Source organism: Emys orbicularis, chromosome 4 (genome assembly GCF_028017835.1).
Source record: "Emys orbicularis isolate rEmyOrb1 chromosome 4, rEmyOrb1.hap1, whole genome shotgun sequence".
Taxonomy (NCBI): domain Eukaryota; kingdom Metazoa; phylum Chordata; order Testudines; family Emydidae; genus Emys; species Emys orbicularis.
In genome coordinates this window covers 155,130,521-155,151,557 of record NC_088686.1, presented here as the reverse complement: position 1 = coordinate 155,151,557, position 21,037 = coordinate 155,130,521, and positions in this window count along the sequence as shown.

Below are 21,037 nucleotides of genomic sequence, written 5' to 3'. Positions count from 1 at the left end.
GCTCCTGCTGCCCCACGAACTGCTCCACTCTACCAGCTCCTCCAGCCATCCCAGCAAACTGCTCAGCTCCACTCCACTCGCCGCTCCATGGGCCGCTCCAACCATCCCACGAACTGCTCTGCTCCACCAGCCATCCCGCGAACTGCTCTGCCAGCCACTTAGCAATATAGCTTCAGGCTCCCCCACTAGTTAGCACAGCACTCAGTGATCTCAGCTCTTTAGAGATTCCAGCTTGTAGTAGGGGAACCCCAGTGCTGGTGCACCATTGGCCCAAACTGAATTCCACATAGCAACCTGTAACTAGACTCTCAATAGAATCAAAATTAGCTCTGCTATTCAACGGTGGAGAGAGGAGGTGGTGCAATTGGTGTGGCAGGCCCATATCATCAGGTACAAATACCTGTCCCCATCCTCTCTCAATTCACTGTGTTTTGGAACCCATATCCCTTGTCTAGCGAGTGCTACTTAGGTGATGGTGAGACCCTCTGTCATAAAACAGTTTCATTGTCCTTGATTCACATAATCAGGGTAACAACACTTTATTCCTCCTGCCCCAATAACAGAGAAACTGGGGATCCCACAGCAGCCAAAGTGACCATTTGGGGCTTCCGTGGGCTCATGCTAGGCGGGGTGGGTGTGCCTATGCAAACAAGATCAGCCCCTGGATTTCTTTTCCACACTCGCCATAATTCACCACCAGATGTCAGGGTAGAGCTCATCCTGACTCTGCTTACATCTGTAATGTCTGAATCAGTGCCAGCCTTAGGGAAAATGGTGCCCGCAGTAAACATGTATTTTGGTTCATCTGGTCCCTGTGGGCGATGTGCCCCCCACATTGCCCCTGACCCCTGTAGCCTCCCCAGGCTCCCCGCCTCCCCTCACCGAGGGACAGAGACTGGCAGTCCTGGGAACCTTCCTGGTTCTGGAGGCTGAGACAATGGGCTTTGGGAAAGTATAAGGGGACCCAAAAGACATTCTCGTTTCCAATGAATTGGGGAGAGCACCCTCTGATTCTGTGACCGCTGGGACCCTAGGCCTAGGGAGAGCTAGAGATGCTGGTAACTGGGGCATAAGTGAGAAAATTACTCAAGCAAAGATTGCAACTCACTAAGATTAAGTTTTAGGCCCTTGAAAGTGTATTTGGTTCGTAGCCAGACCTGTCCCTTTTTCTCTTGCTTAGTATCACTTAAAACAATGTTCTGTGTTAATGATCTTAGTTTTACTATAAACCATCTCTGTGCTGTTGTATTGATGTATGAAGAGAGTCCGCAGCTAAGCTAACAGGCTGGTGTGTGGACACATTCTCTTTGGAGGCAGCAAAGAAAAATTTCTGTGAGTGTCCAGGGAGAGGGACTGAACACTGCAGAGAAACATCTCTGGGTAACTCAGGAACTGGGGCCGCTGACCATTACTGGCAAGGCAAGGTAAACACTGGCAGAGCTTTGAGGAGTTGGCTGGAGAGGTGGACAGACGCGTGGCAGGGAGCTGCCACCCAGTCTAATCTCCAGTAAAGCTCACTCCTTCTAAGACAGAGGAGTGACACAGTGGTGCACAGTTCTGGATGTCCTGTAAAGAATGTCACACTTTGTGCCCGACCCGGAGGCAGCTACATCTCAGTGCTGGGCAAGGGATCCCTGTATAAATGCTCAGCCTGGAAAGCCCGTTGTTGTTGTGCAGGTTTGAAGGCACAAGGTGATGAACAAGGGTCCCGCTGTCTATTTTTGAATGGGGAACAGGGCCGTGGCTCTCGGTGTGGTTTTGCCACTTCCCCTTCTGTGGTGCAATCAGATGCCAAAGGCTGATTCCAGATAAGAATTGGGGAAATTAGAAGCCACTCTACTAGGTGCTGATTAGGCTTCAGCTGGAGAACTGTGTCCAGTTTTTGTCACTGCTGTATAGAATGGATGCAGAGAAACTGGAAAGGATCCAGAGACTACCAAGAAAGATGATATACGTAGTGGAATGCAAGCCATATGAGCAAATCCTGAAGGAACTGGGTATATTTAAGCTTGGAAAAGAGGAGATTAAGGGGAAACATGATAGTGGTCTTCAAATACTTGAAAGGCTGCTATAAAAAAGGTGGAGAAAAGTTACTCTCTCTTGCCACAGAGAGCAGGACAAGAGGCAGTGAGTTGAAACTACAGCATAGCAGAATTAGATTAAATCTCAGGAAAAGCGTCCTAACTGTAAGAACAGCAGGACAATGGAACAGACCTCCCTTGTGTTACCAGATTTGCCTGTTACTTTGGGGTACGCTCATTTATTAGGGTTACTCTTCTGGGGGGGTTCTGTAATTCTGTCAATGTACTGCTTGTGTTACTTGTGTTCTCATATGGAGCTCTACTTCTCCCTGCTGCAAGTTCCCTCCCAATGGAGCTATCCTGCAGGACCGAGGTTCCCCAGGGCTGGGTTCCTCCAGCCCCAGAATCAGATGAATACGAACACACACAACACCAGAGTGCATTGGAGAGGACCGGGTCAATCAGCGCTCGCAAGTTGACCCCTTATATGTCCCTGGACTCAGCAGACTGGGTCAAGCAGCACTTCCAAGCTGCCACCCTCATATGTCCCAGGTTCAGCACATCCCTATCCCCACTTTCACATTACAATTGTTCTGGTAGTAACTGTGATGTTCCCCTCTGGTGTTCTCTGGACCCATGATCTGCTAGGCCACCCCAATCCTTGACTCTGGGAGCCAGCCTTACCCTGCTCTGCTGTAGAACCCCCACTCCGGGCTGTTCACACACAGCCTCTGGCATGTAAGCTGCTCCCAGTTATGTGAGTGAGCACTTTTGGCCAGCTGCTCCTTAGATTGTGCAACCGAATGACACTAGCCAATATCTCTGGTCCCAGACACACCCCTAGGAACCTCTGTCTTCCAGTGTCCAGTTATAAACTGCTGGACGCTGCAAGCTTATATGAGTTCGTCAATTTAACAAAGGTCGAGTGCCTGGGTGCACAGATTCTGACCCAGCCATCCTCCTAGTGTCCTGGGCATCCTGCCCCAAGTGACCAGTGGGGAGACATTCCTGTACCCCCATTATTCCTTCCCCAGTTTCCTCCTCTGGGCCCGGTTCTAAGACACATTTCTCTGTGCTCCCTAGGAAGGTTCTGTCTTTCCTTCAGCTGCAGAACTCTGCCCGCTAATAACTGGGGCAGTTTCCTTAATCCCTGACAACACCTCTCCTGCCCCTGCGCCTGAGGGCATGTTGCCTTCTGCTGGAAAGGAGCTAGTCTCAGCCACTCCCATACTTGGGAGCACCCTGCTTCCCTGGGTTACAGAGTCACAGGAACCTAGGGTGACCAGATGTCCCGATTTTATAGGGACAGTCCTGATTTTTGGATCTCTTTCTTATATAGGCTCCTATTACCCCCCCCCCCCCCCCACCCTGTCCTGATTTTTCACATTTGCTGTCTGGTCACCCTACAGGAACCCTCACCCATCTCAGTGGTTTCTGAGATCCCCTGCCTCTTCTCTGGGCTCCCCTCTGGGACACATTGTTCCATGCTCCCTAGAGCCGGGTCTGTCGCTGGTTCAGTTGTGACCTGCTGGCAGCTAACAACCTGAACAATTCTCTCCCTGGCAGGCATTACACCCCCATCCCTTCCTGATGTAGTGTTGCCTCCAGCTACAGTGCAGGGGTTGATCTCAACCACCCTCCCACCTGGAAGCATGTGGTTTCTCCCTGCTGCAGAAGAATCAAGGAGACTCTCTCTCATTCTCTCAGCAGTTCCTGAGACCTGACCCTTTCCCTTGGGGGTCCCAGCATAAAACTCCCTCCTGCTGCAGGCAAATACTTTAACCTGAGTTACATGGAAAAAAATCATTCCCAAGAAGCAGGTCAACTAGGAGGTGTTCCATTACCACCACCACCCCCCCAGTCAAAACACTTTCCAAACCTTCCCACACCACATGAATTTTAGCTAGTGGTACCAGGAATCTGCTTTCGCCCACCCCCACAATCTCTGCCATTTGGCCAGGCAACATACTGGCCTTTGGGACTACACTCTGCTTAACCAGAGAGATCTGGGCCCCTGTATCCCTCTGCCCCAAGTATTCCCGGATATCAATTTGGACAGCCTTAACATGCTCCATGTCTGGTTCTGCAGAGGCTAACCTCACAGAACCAACATGATCGGTTTCAATTGCGTGGGGGGGGGGGTTCTGTGTTGAGGACAGCAGAACTAGCATGAGCTATTGGTTGCCTACTTCCTCCCAGCATAGGGCATTTATTTCTCAGGTGATCAGTGACATTACATTGATAGCACCTTTTGGGCTCTTCTGCTTTTACAGGAGATTTGGGATGAGGATTAGAGGAATGGTTTTGGGTAAGAGAATGTTTAGGCTCCCAACCCCCTTCTCTCTTCCCAGGGGCAAAATGGGATCCTCCCTTTCCACCAGTTTTAAACCCCTCTTTCTGTGGCCTGCCCTCAAGAGACGCCGGATTCTGTTTGAAGGCATCAGCAAAAAAAGCCATCTCCTCCACAGACTTTACATCTTTGTCCCATAGACACTGCTTCCCATCAGCTTTACATATGCCTAGGAAATGCTCTTGAGCAACAAGATCCAACATCCCCTCAAAACTTGCCACCTCTTTACCCCTCACCCATTTTCCCAACAAATCTTTCATTTTGTTTACATATTCCCCATTACTCCTGCCAATATCCCTCTTAAGATTCCTAAATGCAACTCGATATGTCTCAGGGGTAATCTGAAAACTTTGCAAAACACTATCTTTAAATTTACAATAGTCTAAAGCATCGTCAATAGGCATTCCATTCAATACATGTCGAGCTTTACCCCTTTCCTTCTGCTTGAGATTCCTGGAGACTCATGTTTGAGGCCTCAGGTTTTTATCTTCAGGATGCTCCATTGCCTATGTCAAGGGTATCCACGAGATAGTCTCAAGCTCAGGGTTGAAGGTTGGGGCTGGCAGCTCACGACCTGGGCCTGATAGAGCTCTCTACAATAAGGGTAAAGTTTGTCTGTGCCAGAGACAGAACTTTCTCAGGGGCTGGTTTGTGGAACGAACCCCCCAGGAAGTAAGGACCATCACAAATCTCCCCACCTATCGTTCCAAGTGCCAGGTGCACGGCGACGGCTCTGACCTGCCTTTGCTGATATAACCATGTAGTATTAATACCAAAAACAGGAAAAACCCTACCAAAACAAGCCACCCCACTGCACACACAGTTCCTCACCTTGGATGAGAGGGGGAACAAACCCCCTGTGACAGATGCCACATCAGTTATGAAAGGGGGGGAAAATTGCTTGAGCCCTGGCACCGCTTTCATTACCAATTAAGCACAGCCCTTAAAGAAACAGAAGCCTGGGGGTTCCCCCGCTCCTGCCAGCATTAACTGTTCCCCCAAGACCAACTTCCTCTCTGCCTTTTCCTCCGCATTCATTCCCTCCAGAAGTCCCAGGAACCTTTAAAGGCATGCTCAATAGAACAGAGGTTGACCAACCCCTAGTCCCTACTACTCTTAAAGGTACAGACCTCCCTGTTACAAACCTCTATCGATTCCAAGGCCACTGTGATAATTTCGTCAGACCTCCTGTATAACACAGGCCAGAGAATGTCCCCAAAATAATTTTTGCAGCTGAACTTTTAGAAAAACTTCCAATTTTGGTTTTAAAATGGACAGTGAAGGAAACAGGATTTTTTTGGACAAAAGAAAGGCTGATGCCTCCATCCGGGTGCAATCGCAGTCAATTGGCCACTCATGAGCATATCTGAGGCTGCAGGGACGGATCAATCCACTTTGCGTTGTGGAAAGCACCTGCAGGGAAGAGACCAGGCTGGAAAGTTCTCCATCAGACTCCCTGGCACCTGCCCCCACAGCTGGGGCATCGGTCTCTCAGGGGGATACATGTCAAAACTGCACTAGACTATAAAGGAGAGGGGCAAACCCCCAAGGGATTTTTCACCTAAGATGCCAAAGGAGCTGAGCACGTTGGACTTTGTGGGAGATCCTGACTAGGGGGTGGGCAGCCGTCTAGCTGTGGTAAGAATCTTACCTTGAACCAAGACTGTAGTTTTGTTAAACCTCAGTCATTAGAAAGGGGGTTTCACTTTATCCCTGACCCCTGTACTCACTTAAAACCTCACTCATTTTGATTAAATAAACTTGTTTTCCTCTTATTCTAAATCAGCCGCGTGCTGGGTTTGCCTAGAAGTGAATATTCACTCCAGTTAAAGGAACAAACTGCTGAGATTTGTCTCTTTAAAGGAGCCATGGTCTGTATCATAGGTGCCAACTCCGTGGGTGCTAAAAAAAAAAAGTGGGTGCTCAGCACCCACCTGCTGATCAGCTGTTTGGTGGGAGGCACTGGGGGGAAGGGGCGGAGTGAGGGTGGGGCACGCTTGGGGGGGGTGGGAAGAGATGGGGTGGAGCACCCACCTGGGAAGAAGAAAGTCGGCACCCGTGGTCTGTATTACTCCTCTGACTGTCCCAGGACGGGGCTGGACATTTCACGGCAGAAGGTTTTGGGGAAATTCGGGACTGGGGGTATGCTGGGGTCACTTGGCTAGCGGTGACCCCGGCTGGTGGAGACCAGGGCGTGGCTGTATTGTAACCCGCAGGGGGCTGGAGTCAGAGTTGCTGGCTGGGAGCATCCAGACAGGGAGCTATGGCAGTCGAGCATTTTAAGGCTCTCGAGGTTACAGGACAAGCGATGACACAACTTCTCGCTGGTCTGAATTGCAGCCCAGAAGGTGACAACAGCCTGTGCTTATTGACAGGCGACTTCCCATCGAATATGGTGGCTCTTGCCCCCTGGTTAGCTCTTGCAGCTCTTGTCCCATTCAAAAAGCTGGGATCCAACTGTCATGAGACTGATAGTCTCTCCTCCATATTGGATAACTATTTGGACCATTTTTTCTATTTTTATGCAGTCACAGTCTCAGTCTCTTCGCCGGGGGGGGGGCTCTCTTCTGAGTGCTCTCCCGGTGTGTGTGTGTGTGTGTGTTTGTCTTTGGAATTCTCCAGCTTGCATCTAGTCCAGATAGTAAACATCGTCTGTTGCCACAGGTGTCCATTGTTCTCATGTTGATTGGATCCGCTCTCAGCCTCCCCCGTCTCCGGTGGTGGGTTTCACTCCCGGTACGTTGGGGACACAATAGTGTAGCTATCCCATAGCTCTAAAATTGCTTCCTATACAAACATCTCACAACAACTGGCGAATTCTTACCTTTCGGCAGAGACCCCCACGACGCCTTTCAGTGAGATGTTCTGACATGAGACATCAGGGGCTTTGTCTTATACATGCAACTATAGCCCCCCCTCCCCCCAAAGTGTCCCGATTTTTCACACTTTCTATCTGGTCACCCTAGGGGTAATATAGGTGCCTGGGCGTCTCTGTGTTACAGCTGTTCCAGAACTCCTGTCAGCCCCATGCCAGGTGGATCCTTTCCCTTTCTGGCTGCAGAGTGTCCTCTGGGCCAGCCAGGATGTCTTCTGAGGACACTGCAACTGGGATCTTGCAGGGAAATGCGGGGGCCAGAGCCACCAGGAATCATTTTCCTCCCAGCAACCCCACTACCCTAGCTCCTTTCCTGGGACATCCCCCTACCTGGTGTTCCAGCACTTCTTTCTTTAACATTCCAGCACTGGGTAAATGGACCTCAGGGTGCTCCGGTCTGGAGAGTCCTGTGTTCCTACCTCTTTCTATGGCACTGCCTTTATCCCAGCTGGGCCAGTGTCCATGTGATCCCTTAACCTGAAAACCCTTTCCGGGCCTGTCTGTGCTTTACAGAGCCGTCTCACCCGAACACCGGCTTTGTGTAAACAGGGCATCATGTACATATAGATTTTAAGATCTGTCAGGGTGTAGGGGAGGGGGGATTGATCTCAGAAAGGTATCGGTCCTGCACATCTTGCAAATCTACAGCCTAAAAAGGGTGTGAAATTGATGTGTTAATTTATCAGCTCAGCACTCTCACTCAAAGGCTGGGCATGAGGAAGCTAGGTTTTTAATTAGATTTAGGACGGATATGACTTCTGTTGAGAGAGAGACTGGGAGAGCTAGAGATACACCAGTTAGCAATAGGTCTGTGTCGGTCCTCACTATAAACCTTAATAATTTTCCCCCACCCCACTCCAAGTTGTCTCCTGCTCTGTCTTGAAACCACTTTGTGCCTCTCTCCTGGGTCAAAGTAGCCCCCTGTGATACCAGGCAGGGCTGGCGCTTCCACTAGGTGACCCTAAGCGGTCGCCTAGGGCAGCAGGATTTGGGGGGTGGCATTTTGCCGTCCTTGGCAGAAATTCAGCGGTGGGGGTCCTTCCGCTCCGGGTCTTTGGCGGAAATTCGGCAGCAAGTCCTTCACTCGCTCTGGGACCCGCCGCTGAAGTGCCCTGAAGACGTGGAGCGGAAGGACCCCCGCTGCCGAATGCTCAGAGGAGGAGCGCTGCCGCCTAGGGCAGCAAAAACCCTGGCGCCGCTCCTGATGCCAGGCGCTACACGGAGCCCGGCCAAGAGCTGGGGACCCCTGTGGGGCCAGGCGCAGCCTGGAGCCCGGCCGAGAACTGGGGAACCCCGTGGGGCTGGGGTGCTGCATAGAGCCCGGCTGACAGCTGGGGACCCCCGTGGGGCTGGGGTGCTGCATAGAGCCCGACTAAGGTCCGGGTCCAAACTGTGTGGGTGCTGCGCGGACACACAGTGAGAGACGACCATTGCCCTAAAGAATTCCGTCTAAGTAGACAAAGGAAGGCTTTTTATCCTTAGTTGGGGAAAACTGAGCCCCAGAGAGATTCAGTAACGTGTGCGATCTCATACAGGGAGTCCGTAGCAGAGCCAGGAGCAGAACCTAGGTTCCTGAGTCCAGTTTAATTCCTGAACCACAAGCCCAGCCTGTCTCTGTAGTGGGCTCGCTGGTCTGTCAAATTTAATCGAGACACAAGCAACAGAAATATGCAGCCTACAGTGATCAGTAGGGGATGATGCCTTTTCTATAAGGTTCAGAGTGGTAGCCGTGTTAGTCTGTATCAGCAAAAAGAACGAGGAGTACTTGTGGCACCTTAGAGACTAACAAATTTATTTGGGCATAAGCTTTTGTGGGCTAAAACCCACTTCATCAGATGCATGCAGTGGAAAATACAGTAGGAAGATATATATACATAGAGGACATGAAAAAATGGGTGTTGCCATACTAACTATATGTAATCAGTTAAGGGTGTAAGAAAAGCAGGGTGTAAGAAAAGTGTGTGGTTGTCTCAGTGCAGGGGTGTGTGAGTGGGTGTCTGTGTGGTTTTTGTGTGTCTGACTGTCTGTCAGTGGAGCGTTCGATTGTGACTGTCCATGTCTGGTTGTCTCAGTGTCATATTGGGGGGACTTAGTGTTGTTTTGTGTGTGTGATTTGTGTGTTTCAATATTGTCAATTGTCTGTCTCTGTCTCAGAGTAGTCTGTGTGTCTGTCTGTCTGTTTAGCTGTATGTGTCTCTCACTGCAGTTGTGTGTCTAATTGTGTATCTGTCTATCTCAGTGTAGTTGTGTCTGTCTGTCTCAGAGTAGGGGTGTTTGTCTCTCTGGTTGTGTGTCTGTCTGTCTCAGGGTAGTTGTATGCAGGGCCGGCTCTAGGATTTTTGCCGCCCCAAGCAAAAACAATTTTGGCCGCCCCCCCCCCATTTTTTTCTTACCCCACCCCTGTCCCCGCCTCAACTCCGCCCCTTCCCCAAATCCCCAGCCCTGCCTCCTCCCCCCAGGCTCTCAAGCCTAGGAGGGAGGGAGGGAGGGGGAGAAGCAGCGCGCGTGCCGCGGCCACTCGGGGTCTCCCCCTCCCTCCCAGGCTCTGAAACCTGGGAGGGAGGGGGAGCAGCGGCGCGCAAATCAGCTGTTTTGCGTGCTGCGGCCGCTCGGGATCTCCCCCTCCCTCCCAGGTTTCAGAGCCTGGGAGGGAGGGCGAGCAGTGGCGCGCGAATCAGCTGTTTCGCGCGCCGTGGCGCTCGAGCGGCAGCAGCAGAGGTGAGCTAGGGCGGCCGGGGCACATTTTTAGGGGCGGCATGGCCGGTGCCAGAATGCCGCCCCTAGAAATGTGCCGCCCCAAGCACCAGCTTGTTTTGCTAGTGCCTAGAGCCGGCCCTGGTTGTATGGGTGTCTGTCTAGTTGTGTGCATTTGTCTCAGGGTAGGTGTGTTCGCAGTATTTTCCCCAAGAATTGAAATTAGAGGGTGTTTGAATTTACAAAGGGCTCTGGGGGATGGAAAATGACTAAATTAACAACATCACATGTAACTAGTTGACCACTGACAGGAGTGGAGAAGAGGAGTTCAGGGTGTACATGGTTGGTCTTTTTTTGTTTTTTTGTCAGTCTCCATGTAGCTGCGTGTGTGTCTGACTAGTTGGGTGTCTCAGTGTTCTTGACTTTTTCTTTTTTCCATTCTGCTCCCTCCCTATAACATCTCTGAGTCCCCCCTGCCCCTCCCGTCAGTGTTTCTCTCTTTTTGGTATCACTTCTCTTTCCTCTGCACCCTGCTGCCTCCTCTCCAGGCACCGCCCTTGAACCTCTCACTCTCCTCTCCACACACACCCCTCACCCAGCACAGGATGGACCCCCTGCCTCTGCTCCTCTACCTGTGCACAGGTAAGTGCCAGACAGAGGGACTGGGAAAAGCTGGGCTCCTCCACATGGGTGCCCAGCGAGTACCCCTCTGGCAGGGGGATGGAAGCAACTGCACGGTCGGGACTCCTGGGTCCTATCTCTGGCTGGCTCTGGGGGTGGGGAAGTGGGGTCTAGTGGGTTACAGCAGGGGCCTCTGCATTAGAAGTCCTTGGTTCTCTCCCCAGATTTGGGAGAGAAATGGGGCTCTAGGGGCTTAGAGGAGGGATGGGGGGGCTGATAATCAGGACTCCTGGGTTCAGTTCCCTCTGTGTTCTGTTCCCCCAGACTCTCTGGGATGGGAGTGGGTCACAGGTGTGACTCCCCTTCTCTGTGGGGCGTGTGTCCTCATTGTGAAGGGGGAGGGAAGGTCCGGCAGCTGTGAAGTGGATGCAGTGTTTGCAACTCCGCAATCCTGCTGTAAAACCACAGCCGCTTCAACATCATGTCTCTTTTGTCTGTGAGGCCTGGACCTATCAGGGAATGGAGGGGGGCCGACTTTGGGGTGGCTGAGAGTGAGGGGGATGAGCTGGGAAGGGGGGACAAACTGGAAGATGGGGTCTGAAAGGGGATGAAGGGAAGAATGGGGGAGGCCACCTCAGCTCTTCCCCCAACCTCAGCTCCTTCATCCACAGGAACCACCCACCCAGCTCCACAATTCTGCACCCCACTTTGCCCCATATTTGCTCCTCCTACAGCTCTGGGGGGTCTTTACTACCTCCCAGGCCTGGAGGGGGCAGCTCCCAGGGGATTCTTGGGGAGAGATGGCCACGCTGTGCCTTAGGGATTCACTGTTGCCACTGATGGGCTGTTTGGTGTTTCTTGTGTGACATGAGTTTGGTGGGTCTCAGCTGTGACTCCTACGGCACAAGCTTACCAGGCCACCCTGCATTAACTGATAGACTCGGCAGAGAGACCGAGAAGTGCCTGGGCCAAGGAGCTCCCAGTGTGATGCTGCGGCCAATCCTTGGATGCGTAAGAAGGGGAAACTGGAGTAGGAGCAGAGAGGTTATTTTACCTCTGTATTTGCCAGTGGTGCGAGTGCTGCTGGAATCCTGTGGCCAGCTCTGGTGCCCTCAGTTGAAGAAGGATGTTGATGAATTGGAGAGGGCTCGGAGAACAGCCATGGGAATGATCAAAGCATTAGAAAACCTGCCTGATAGATTGAACTCCTTCAGTCTATCACTATTTAGATTAACAAAGCGAAGGCAAAGTGGTGCTGATCTCAGTCTATAAGTACCTGCGTGGGGAACAAATATTTGATGATGGGCTCTTCAGTCTAGCAGAGGAAGGTCTAACAGGATCCAATGGCTGGAGGCTGAAGCAAGGCAAATTCAGACTGGAAATGAGGTGTAACATTTCTGACAGTGACAGTAATTAACCACTGGAACAATTTACCAGGGGTCGTGGTGGATTCCCCATCACTGGCAATTTTACATCAAGGTTGGATCTTTTTCTAAATGTTCCAGGCTAGTTCAAACAGGGATTAATTCTGAGAAGCTCCCTGGCTCGTGTTACACAGGAAGTCAGGCTAGATGAACACAGCAGTTCCTTCTGGCGTTCTATTCTGTAATTCTATGAAGGCCGATCTGCCCCTGCGACCCTATAGAAACTCCCCCTCCCCCTATGAATCTGGGTCAGCAAGAGATAAATCAAGGGCTTCATTCACCAGTGCTAAACGCACTCATTATATTTATTCTTCATGTGGGAGTTTCTGCTGCTATGCAAATGAAGGCATGGAACAATTTGCATAAAATGACCATCCAGGGCTAGACACAAGGGAAGCTTGAATGAGCTGGTGGGGAGGGGCTGGGAGTCAGGACTCCTGGGTTCTATCCCCAGCTTTGGGAAGGGAGTGAGGTCTGGTGCTCAGTCTCAGAAAGGTTTTGAACATAAGCAGCGCCGGCTCTAGGCACCAGCAAAGCAAGCAAGTGCTTGGGGCGGCAAATTTGCAGGGGCGCAAGAATCCAGCATGAGAGCTGAGAACCAACAGGGAGCCCTGGGAGCTGTAGTTCCTTGGTTAGCTCCCTGCCTATAGAGCCAGCCCTGGAGCAGGGAAAGAACTACATTTCCCAGCATTCCCTCGGCCGCAATTAACAGGAAAGGGAGGGGGAAGGAGTGTGGAACTGAAACCTCATGCTGCAGCTTGCTGTGAATGGTAGGAACAGAGCCAGCTCTAGGTTTTATGCTGCCCCCCACCCCAGCCCTGGGCTCCCCCCGCACCCCAGTGTTGCCCCAGCCCTGGACTCTCCCCCCACCCGCACCTCCTGCCGCCCCAGCTCTGGGCTCTCCACACCTGCACCCCCTGCCGACCCAGCTCTGGCCCCCACCTGCCCCTCCTGCCACCCCAGCCCTGGGCTCTTCCCCCCCACCTGCATCTCCTGCCACCCCAGCCCTGGGCTCTTCCCCCCCCTGCACCCGCACCCCCTGCCACCCCAGCCCTGGGCTCTCCCCCCACCCGCATCTCCTGCCACCCCAGCCCTGGCCCCCACCCGCACCCCCTGCTGCCCCAGCCCTGGGCTCCCCCCCCCACCCGCACCCCCTGCCGCCCCAGCCCTGGGCTCTTCCCCCCCCACCCGCCCCTCCTGCCACCCCAGCCCTGGGCTCTTCTCCCCCCCCTGCACCCGCACCCCCTGCCACCCCAGCCCTGGGCTCTCCCCCCACCCGCATCTCCTGCCACCCCAGCCCTGGCCCCCACCCGCACCCCCTGCTGCCCCAGCCCTGGGCTCCCCCCCCCACCCGCACCCCCTGCCACCCCAGCCCTGGGCTCTTCTCCCCCCCCTGCACCCGCACCCCCTGCCACCCCAGCCCTGGGCTCTCCCCCCACCCGCATCTCCTGCCACCCCAGCCCTGGCCCCCACCCGCATCTCCTGCTACCCCAGCCCTGGGCTCCCCCGCCACCCGCACCCCCTGCCGCCCCAGCCCTGGGCTCTTCCCCCCACCCCACCCGCACCTCCTGCCACCCCAGCCCTGGGCTCTTCCCCCCACCCCCCACCCGCATCTCCTGCCACCCCAGCCCTGGGCTCTTCTCCCCCCCCTGCACCCGCACTCCCTGCTGCCCCAGCTCTGGCCCCCACCCGCACCTCCTGCCTCTCCAGCCCTGGGCTCTCCCCCCACTTGCATCTCCTGCCACCCCAGCCCTGGGCTCTTCTTCCCCCCCTGCACCCGCACTCCCTGCTGCCCCAGCTCTGGCCCCCACCTGCACCTCCTGCCGCCCCAGCCTGGGCTCTTCCGCCCCCCTGCACCCACACCTCCTGCCGCCCCAGCCCTGGGCTCTCCCCCAGAGAAAGAATTGGGTGGACTAAATGGACATTGCCCCTCTCTATCTGAAGCCTAGCAAGGGAGGTACGTGGATCCCACTAGAATTTAAAATGAAAAGTAAGGGAGGGGAGGCTCTACTAGACTGGGCAGCTTTAGATACAGTACCAGGCACGTAGGAGGATTTACACTTCTGAGCCATGGAAGCAGAAATTGACTTTTCTTTTCCAGATTTAGCTAATACTCAGAAAGGGAATCCAGCTCCTGCCTTCCAGATTTGAACACCCTCACAATTCAGGAGTGCTCAAGCTCAATTTGGGCAGCTGTTACTTCATTTCTCCCAAATCAAATATACTGATCCACTGTAACTTGCTGTAGAAAAAGTAGGATAAATTGAGCAAGAAATGCTTCCCAGTGGTTATTAGGACTGGAATTGCTATTTTCAACAGCCATTGCTTTTTATTATTATTATTATTATTATTTTAAGTTTTAGTTTTATTTGTTTAAAAGGAAGACAGTGATATTGCATTGGCAAATTCCCCATAGAAACAAAGAATGGAACAAAAGAATAAGAAAGGCACCTCAACTTTTCCTCATTTGTGTAGGACAGTCTTATAATATGCATCCAGATATCCTTCAATCACACAAGCTGAAAATTGTTCCACTTTACTGCAGTTCTGTAACCATGCGGGAACCAATCCTGTCTGTGTTCTGTGCACATCCAAAATTCCTGCTGAATGACCCGCCCTGGGAGCGAGTTACCAGTGACCCAGGGCTAGGGCGGCAGGAGGGTGCAGTGGGGGGCAGCCAAATTTTTTTTTGCTTGGGGCAGCAAAAAAACTAGCGCCGTCCCTGAACATAAGAATGGCCATACTGGGTCAGACCAAAGGTCCATCTAGCCCAGTATCCTGTCTGCCAACAGTGGCCAATGCCAGGTGCCCCAGAGGGAGTGAACCTAACAGGTAATGATCAAGTGATCTCTCTCCTGCCATCCCTCTCCACCCTCTGACAAACAGAGGCTAGGAACATCATTCCTTACCCATCGTGTCTAATACCATTAATGGACTTAACCTCCATGAATTTATCTAGTTCTCTTTTAAACCCTGTTATAGTCCTAGCCTTCACAACCTCCTCAGGCAAGGAGTTCCACAGGTTGACTGTGCGCTGTGTGAAGAAGAACTTCCTTTTATTTGTTTTAAACCTGCTGCCTATTAATTTCATTTTGTGGCCCCTAGTTTTTATATTATGGGAACAAGTAAATAACTTTTCCTTATTCACTTTCTCCACATCACTCATGATTTTATATACCTCTATCATATCCCCCCTTAGGCCTGGTCTACACTGGGGGGAGGGGGCGATCGACCTAAGACATGCAACTTCAGCTATGAGAATAGCGTAGCTGAAGTGGACGTATCTTAGTTCGACTTACCTCGCGTCCTCACGGTGCGGGGTCGATTGTTGCGGCTCCCCTGTCGACTTTGCTTCTGCCTCTCGCCGAGCTGGAGTTCAGCAGTCAACAGGAGAGGGATCAGGGATCGATTTATCGTGTCTACACTACATGAGATAAATCGATCCACGATAAATTGGTCACTACCTGCCGATCCGGCGGGTAGTGTAGACGTACCCTTAGTCTCCTCTTTTCCAAGCTGAAAAGTCCTAGCCTCTTTAATCTTTCCTCATATGGGACCTGTTCCAAACCCCTAATCATTTTAGTTGCCCTTCTCCGAACCTTTTCTAATGCCAGTATATCTTTTTTGAGATGTATGCAGTATTCAAGATATGGGTGTGCCATGGCAATAAGATATTCTCTGTCTTATTCTCTATCCATTTTTTAATGATTCCTAACATCATGTTTGCTTTTTTGACTGCCGCTGCACACTGCGTGGACGTCTTCAGAGAACTATCCATGATGACTCCAAGATCTCTTTCCTGATTAGTTAGAATGAACTTCCTGAGGCTACAGCTAATGATGAGACTTTACAGAGGGTAATTAAGGTTATTACCGTTGGGTGGTCATAGAATCATAGATCATAGAATATCAGGGTTGGAAGGGACCTCAGGAGGTCATCTAGTCCAATCCCCTGCTCAAAGCAGGACCAATCCCCAACTAAATCATCCAAGCCAGGGCTTTGTCAGGCCTGACCTTAAAAACCTCTAAGGAAGGAGATTCCACCATCTCCCTAGGTAACCCATTCCAGTGCTTCACCACCCTCATTGTGAAAAGGTTTTCCTAATATCCAACCTAAACCTCCCCCACTGTAACTTGAGACCATTACTCCTTGTTCTATCATCTGCCACCACTGAGAACAACCTAGCTCCATCCTCTTTGGAACCCCCCTTCAGGTAGTTGAAACCAGCTATCAAATCCCCCCTCATTCTTCTCTTCAGCAGACTAAACAATCCCAGTTCCCTCAGCCTCTCCTCATAAGTCATGTGCTCCAGCCCCCTAATCATTTCTGCTGCCCTCAGCTGGACTCTTTCCAATTTTTCCACATCCTCATTGTAGTGTGGGGCCCAAAACTGGATACAGTACTCCAGATGAGGCCTCACCAATGCCGAATAGAAGGGAATGATCACATCCCTCGATCTGATGGCAATGCTCCTACTTATACAGCCCAAAATGCTGTTAGCCTTCTCGGCAACAAGGGCACACTGTTGACTCATATCCAGCTTCTCTTCCACCATAACCCCTAGGTCCTTTTCTGCAGAACTGCTGCCTAGCGACTCGGTCCCTAGTCTGTAGCAGTGCATGGGATTCTTCCTTCCTAAGTGCAGGACTCTGCACTTGTCCTTGTTGAACCTCATCAGGTTTCTTTTGGCCCAATCCTCTAATTTGTCTAGGTCCCTTTGTATCCTATCTCTACCCTCCAGCATATCTACCACTCCTCCCAGTTTAGTGTCATCTGCAAACTTGCTGAGGGTGCAATCTACGCCATCTTCCAGATCATTAATGAAGATATTGAATAAAACTGGCCCCAGGACCGACCCTTAGGGCATTCCGCTTGATACCGGCTACCAACTAGCCATGGAGCCATTGATCACTACCCATTGAGCCCAACGATTTAGCCAGCTTTCTATCCACCTTATAGTCCAATCATCCAGCCCATACTTCTTTAACTTGCTGGCAAGAATACTGTAGGAGACCGTATCAAAAGCTTTGCTAAAGTCAAGCTATATCATGTCCACTGCTCACGTCCCTCATTCACAGAGCCAGTTAACTCATCATAGAAGGCAATTAGGTTAGTCAGGCATGACTTGCCCTTGGTGAATCCATGCTGACTGTTCCTGATCACTTTCCTCTTCTCTAAGTGCTTCAAAATTGATTTCTTGAGGACCTGCTCCATGATTTTTCCAGGGACTGAGGTGAAGCTGACTGGCCTTAGTTCCCCAGATCCTCCTCCTTCCCTTTTTTAAAGATGGGCACTACATTAGCCTTTTTCCAGTCATCTGGGACCTCCCCCAATCGCCATAGTTTTCAAAGATAATGGCCAATGGCTCTGCAATCACATCCTCCAACTCCTTTAGCACCCTCGGATGCAGCGCATCCGGCCCCATAGACTTGTGCTCGTCCAATTTTTCTAAATAGTCCCGAACCACTTCTTTCTCCACAAGGGGCTGGTCACCTCCTCCCCATGCTGTGCTGCCCAGTGCAGCAGTCTGGGAGCTGACCTTGTTCGTGAAGACAGAGGCGAAAAAGCATTGAGTACATTAGCTTTTTCCACACCCTCTGTCACTGGGTTACCTCCCCCATTCAGTAAGGGGGTCCACACTTTCCCTGACCTTCTTGTTGCTAACATACCTGTAGAAACCCTTCTTGTTACTCTTAACATCCCTTGCTAGCTGCAACTCCAAGTGTGATTTGGCCTTCCTGATTTCACTCCTGCTTGCCTGAGCAATATTTGTATACTCCTCCTTGGTCATTTGTCCAATCTTCCACTTCTTGTAAGCTTCTTTTTTGTGTTTAAGATCAGCAAGGATTTCACTGTTAAGCCAAGCTGGTCGCCTGTCATATTTACTATTCTTTCTACACATTGGGATGGTTTTTTCCTGCAACCTCAATAAGGATTCTTTAAAATACAGCCAGCTTTCCTGGACTCCTTTCCCCCTCATGTTATTCTCCCAGGGGATCCTGCCCATCTGTTCCCTGAGGGAGTCAAAGTCTGCTTTTCTGAAGTCCAGGGTCCGTATTCTGCTGCTCTCCTTTCTTCCTTGTGTCAGGATCCTGAACTTGACCATCTCATGGTCACTGCCTCCCAGGTTCCCATCCACTTTTGCTTCCCCTATTAATTCTTCCCTGTTTGTGAGCAACAGGTCGAGAACAGCACTGCTTGGTTGGTTCCTTCAGCACTTACACCAGGAAATTGTCCCCTACACTTTCCAAAAACCTCCTGGATTGTCTGTGCACCGCTGTATTGCTCTCCCAGCAGATATCGGGGTGATTGAAGTCCCCCATGAGAACCAGGTCCTGTGATCTAGTAACTTCTGTTAGTTGCCTGAAGAAAGCCTCGTCCACCTCATCCCCCTGGTCTGGTGGTCTATAGCAGACTCCAACCACGACATCACCCTTGTTGCTCACACTTCTAAACTTAATCCAGAGATTCTCAGGTTTTTCTGCAGTTTCATACCGGAGCTCTGAGCAGTTATACTCCTCTCTTACATACAATGCAACTCCCCCACCTTTTCTGCCCTGCCTGTCCTTCCTGAACAGTTTATATCCATCCATGACAGTACTGCAGTCATGCGAGTCATCCCACCAAGTCTCTGTTATTCCAATCACATCATAGTTCCTTGACTGTGCCAGGACTTCCAGTTCTCCCTGTTTGTTTCCCAGGCTTCTTGCATTTGTGTATAGGCACTTAAGATAACTCCCTGATTGTCCCGCTTTCTCAGTCTGAGACAGGAGTCCTCCCCTCTTGCGCTCTCCTGTTCGTGCTTCCTCCTGGTATCCCATTTCCCCACTTACCTCAGGGCTTTGGTCTCCTTCCCCCGGTGAAACTAGTTTAAAGCCTCCTCACTAGGTTAGCCAGCCTGCTTGCAAAGATGCTCTTCCCTCTCTTCGTTAGGTGGAGCTTGTCTCTGCCTAGCAATGGTCAGGACATTCCAGATCAGCTCCACATTTTCAGTTCAAAGCAGAACTGTCTGCTAGTGGTGGTGTATTGTTTAGAGGAAATAGAATAGTAGCGCCGAAGATGTTACAAGCTGACCTGCTCAGAGGAGGACATGAAGGGCGCTTGGACCTGGAGAAATGTCAATGCAGAGCCAGAGAGAGACTGTAGTGGCCACAAATGAACAATGAGATAGCAAAATTGTTAAAATGTGTGCAACAGGCCCCCAATGCCAACCTAAACAGGGTAAAAGAGGCTATGTTGGTAAGCAATGAACAGTTAAGGGCATTATCTAAAGTTAGTGTGAATCTATTTGCATACACAGGTGGGGGCTCTGTTTTTACACTGGATTATAACTATCATTCTCTGGGAGTTGTTTTATTTGAAAATACCGCACCAAAAACATGTTATAATGCACGTGAAATCCATATTTTGCAGGCATGGAATCCCTGAAGTTATTTGCCCAGCGCTGAGATGCAGCCACCTATGGGGTGGGGCCTGGGTACTGCTTGTACAAGGATTCCCTCACCCAGCACTGAGATGTGGCCACTTGTTGGGTGTCTCAGGGAGGGGATGTGGGGAGGTGTGACTCCCTCTCTGTGAGGCACGTGGGCTTGGTAAGATGTGGGCTTGGGCTGCAGTTGGTGGGCAGGAAGTGGACATGGTTGGCATGGTCCTGCTGTAAAGCCATCACAGCTTCTTCCTGATTCAAAATCATGTCTCCTCTGTCTGTGAAGCTGTGACCTCTGAGGGCATGGGGGGAGGTCACACGTTGTGGTGGCTGAGAATAAGGTTGACAGACTTGAGCATGGGACTGTGGAGTTTGAGGCACATTTGGAAACGGGTCCGAAAAAGGGATGAAGGAAAGACTGGGGGAGCCTGCCCCCGCCCTCTCAGCACCCCCTTTGTCCAACGATCCCCACAATTTTCCAACACCACCCTCTACAATTCTGAACCCCACCTTGCCCCACATCTGCTCCTCCAGCAAATCTGGAGGGTCTTTACCTCCTCCCAGCCTGGAGGGGACAGCTCCAAGGGGACTCTCCTTCCCAGGACTGGGCTTGCAGTGATGGAGAGGGCAGAAGGGCCAGGGGAGAGGAGAACAGAGCCACCCTGAGAGATTATTACATTCCCTAATTCTCTCCCACAATTCCTCTCAGCCCTGCTTGCCTCCTGTGGCAGCCCTGATTGGCTACCCTACCCCAGGAGGTGGAGGAGGTGGGGAAGATCATCCAATTGGAGAGGGGGTTTCCCCACTCACCCATTTCCCTCAGCCAGTCCCGCGGGCGGAGGTGGGGAGTTAGTTAGCTACCCTATGCATTAGGGATTCAGTGTTGCCACCCACTGTCTGTTTCTTGTGTGACATGAGTTTAGGGAATCTCAAGCAGGAATCGTGAGGTTACAGTTGAACCTCAAAGTTACCAACTGACCAGTCAACCACACACCTCATTTAAATCAGAAGTACACACCCAGGCAGCAGCAGAGACCGAAAAAAATCAACTATCGTACAGTGCTGTGTTAGAAGTAAACTACTAAAAATATGAAGGTGAAGCTGCATTTTTCTTCTGCATAGTGTAACAGACCCAGAGCAGTGGGGTACAGGAGTCTGGTAGAGGGCAAATATACTGGTCACTGGATGGATAGTTTCTGTTCCCTGAGTGACCAGAGCAGGGGCTGCACTAGAGCAATCAGGAACCTGCTAGAATCAATTAAGACAGGCAAGCTAATTAAGACACATGGAGCCAATTAAGAACATACTAGAATCAGTTATGGCAGGCAGACTAATCAGGACACCTGGTTTAAAAAGGACCTCCCCTCAGTTAGTGGGGGGCGTGCAAGGAGCAGGGAGTGAGGTGATGTGCTGCTGGAGGACTGAGGAGTATAAGTGTGATCAGGCTTCAGGAGGAAGATCCTGAGGTGAGGATAAAGAAGGTGTTGGGAGGAGGCCATGGGGAAGTAGCCCAGGGAATTGTAGCTGTCACTCAGCTGATACAGGGGACATTGTAGACAGCTTCTATCCACAGGGCCCTGGGCTGGAACCCGGTGTAGAGGGTGGGCCCGGGTTCCCCCATCCCCC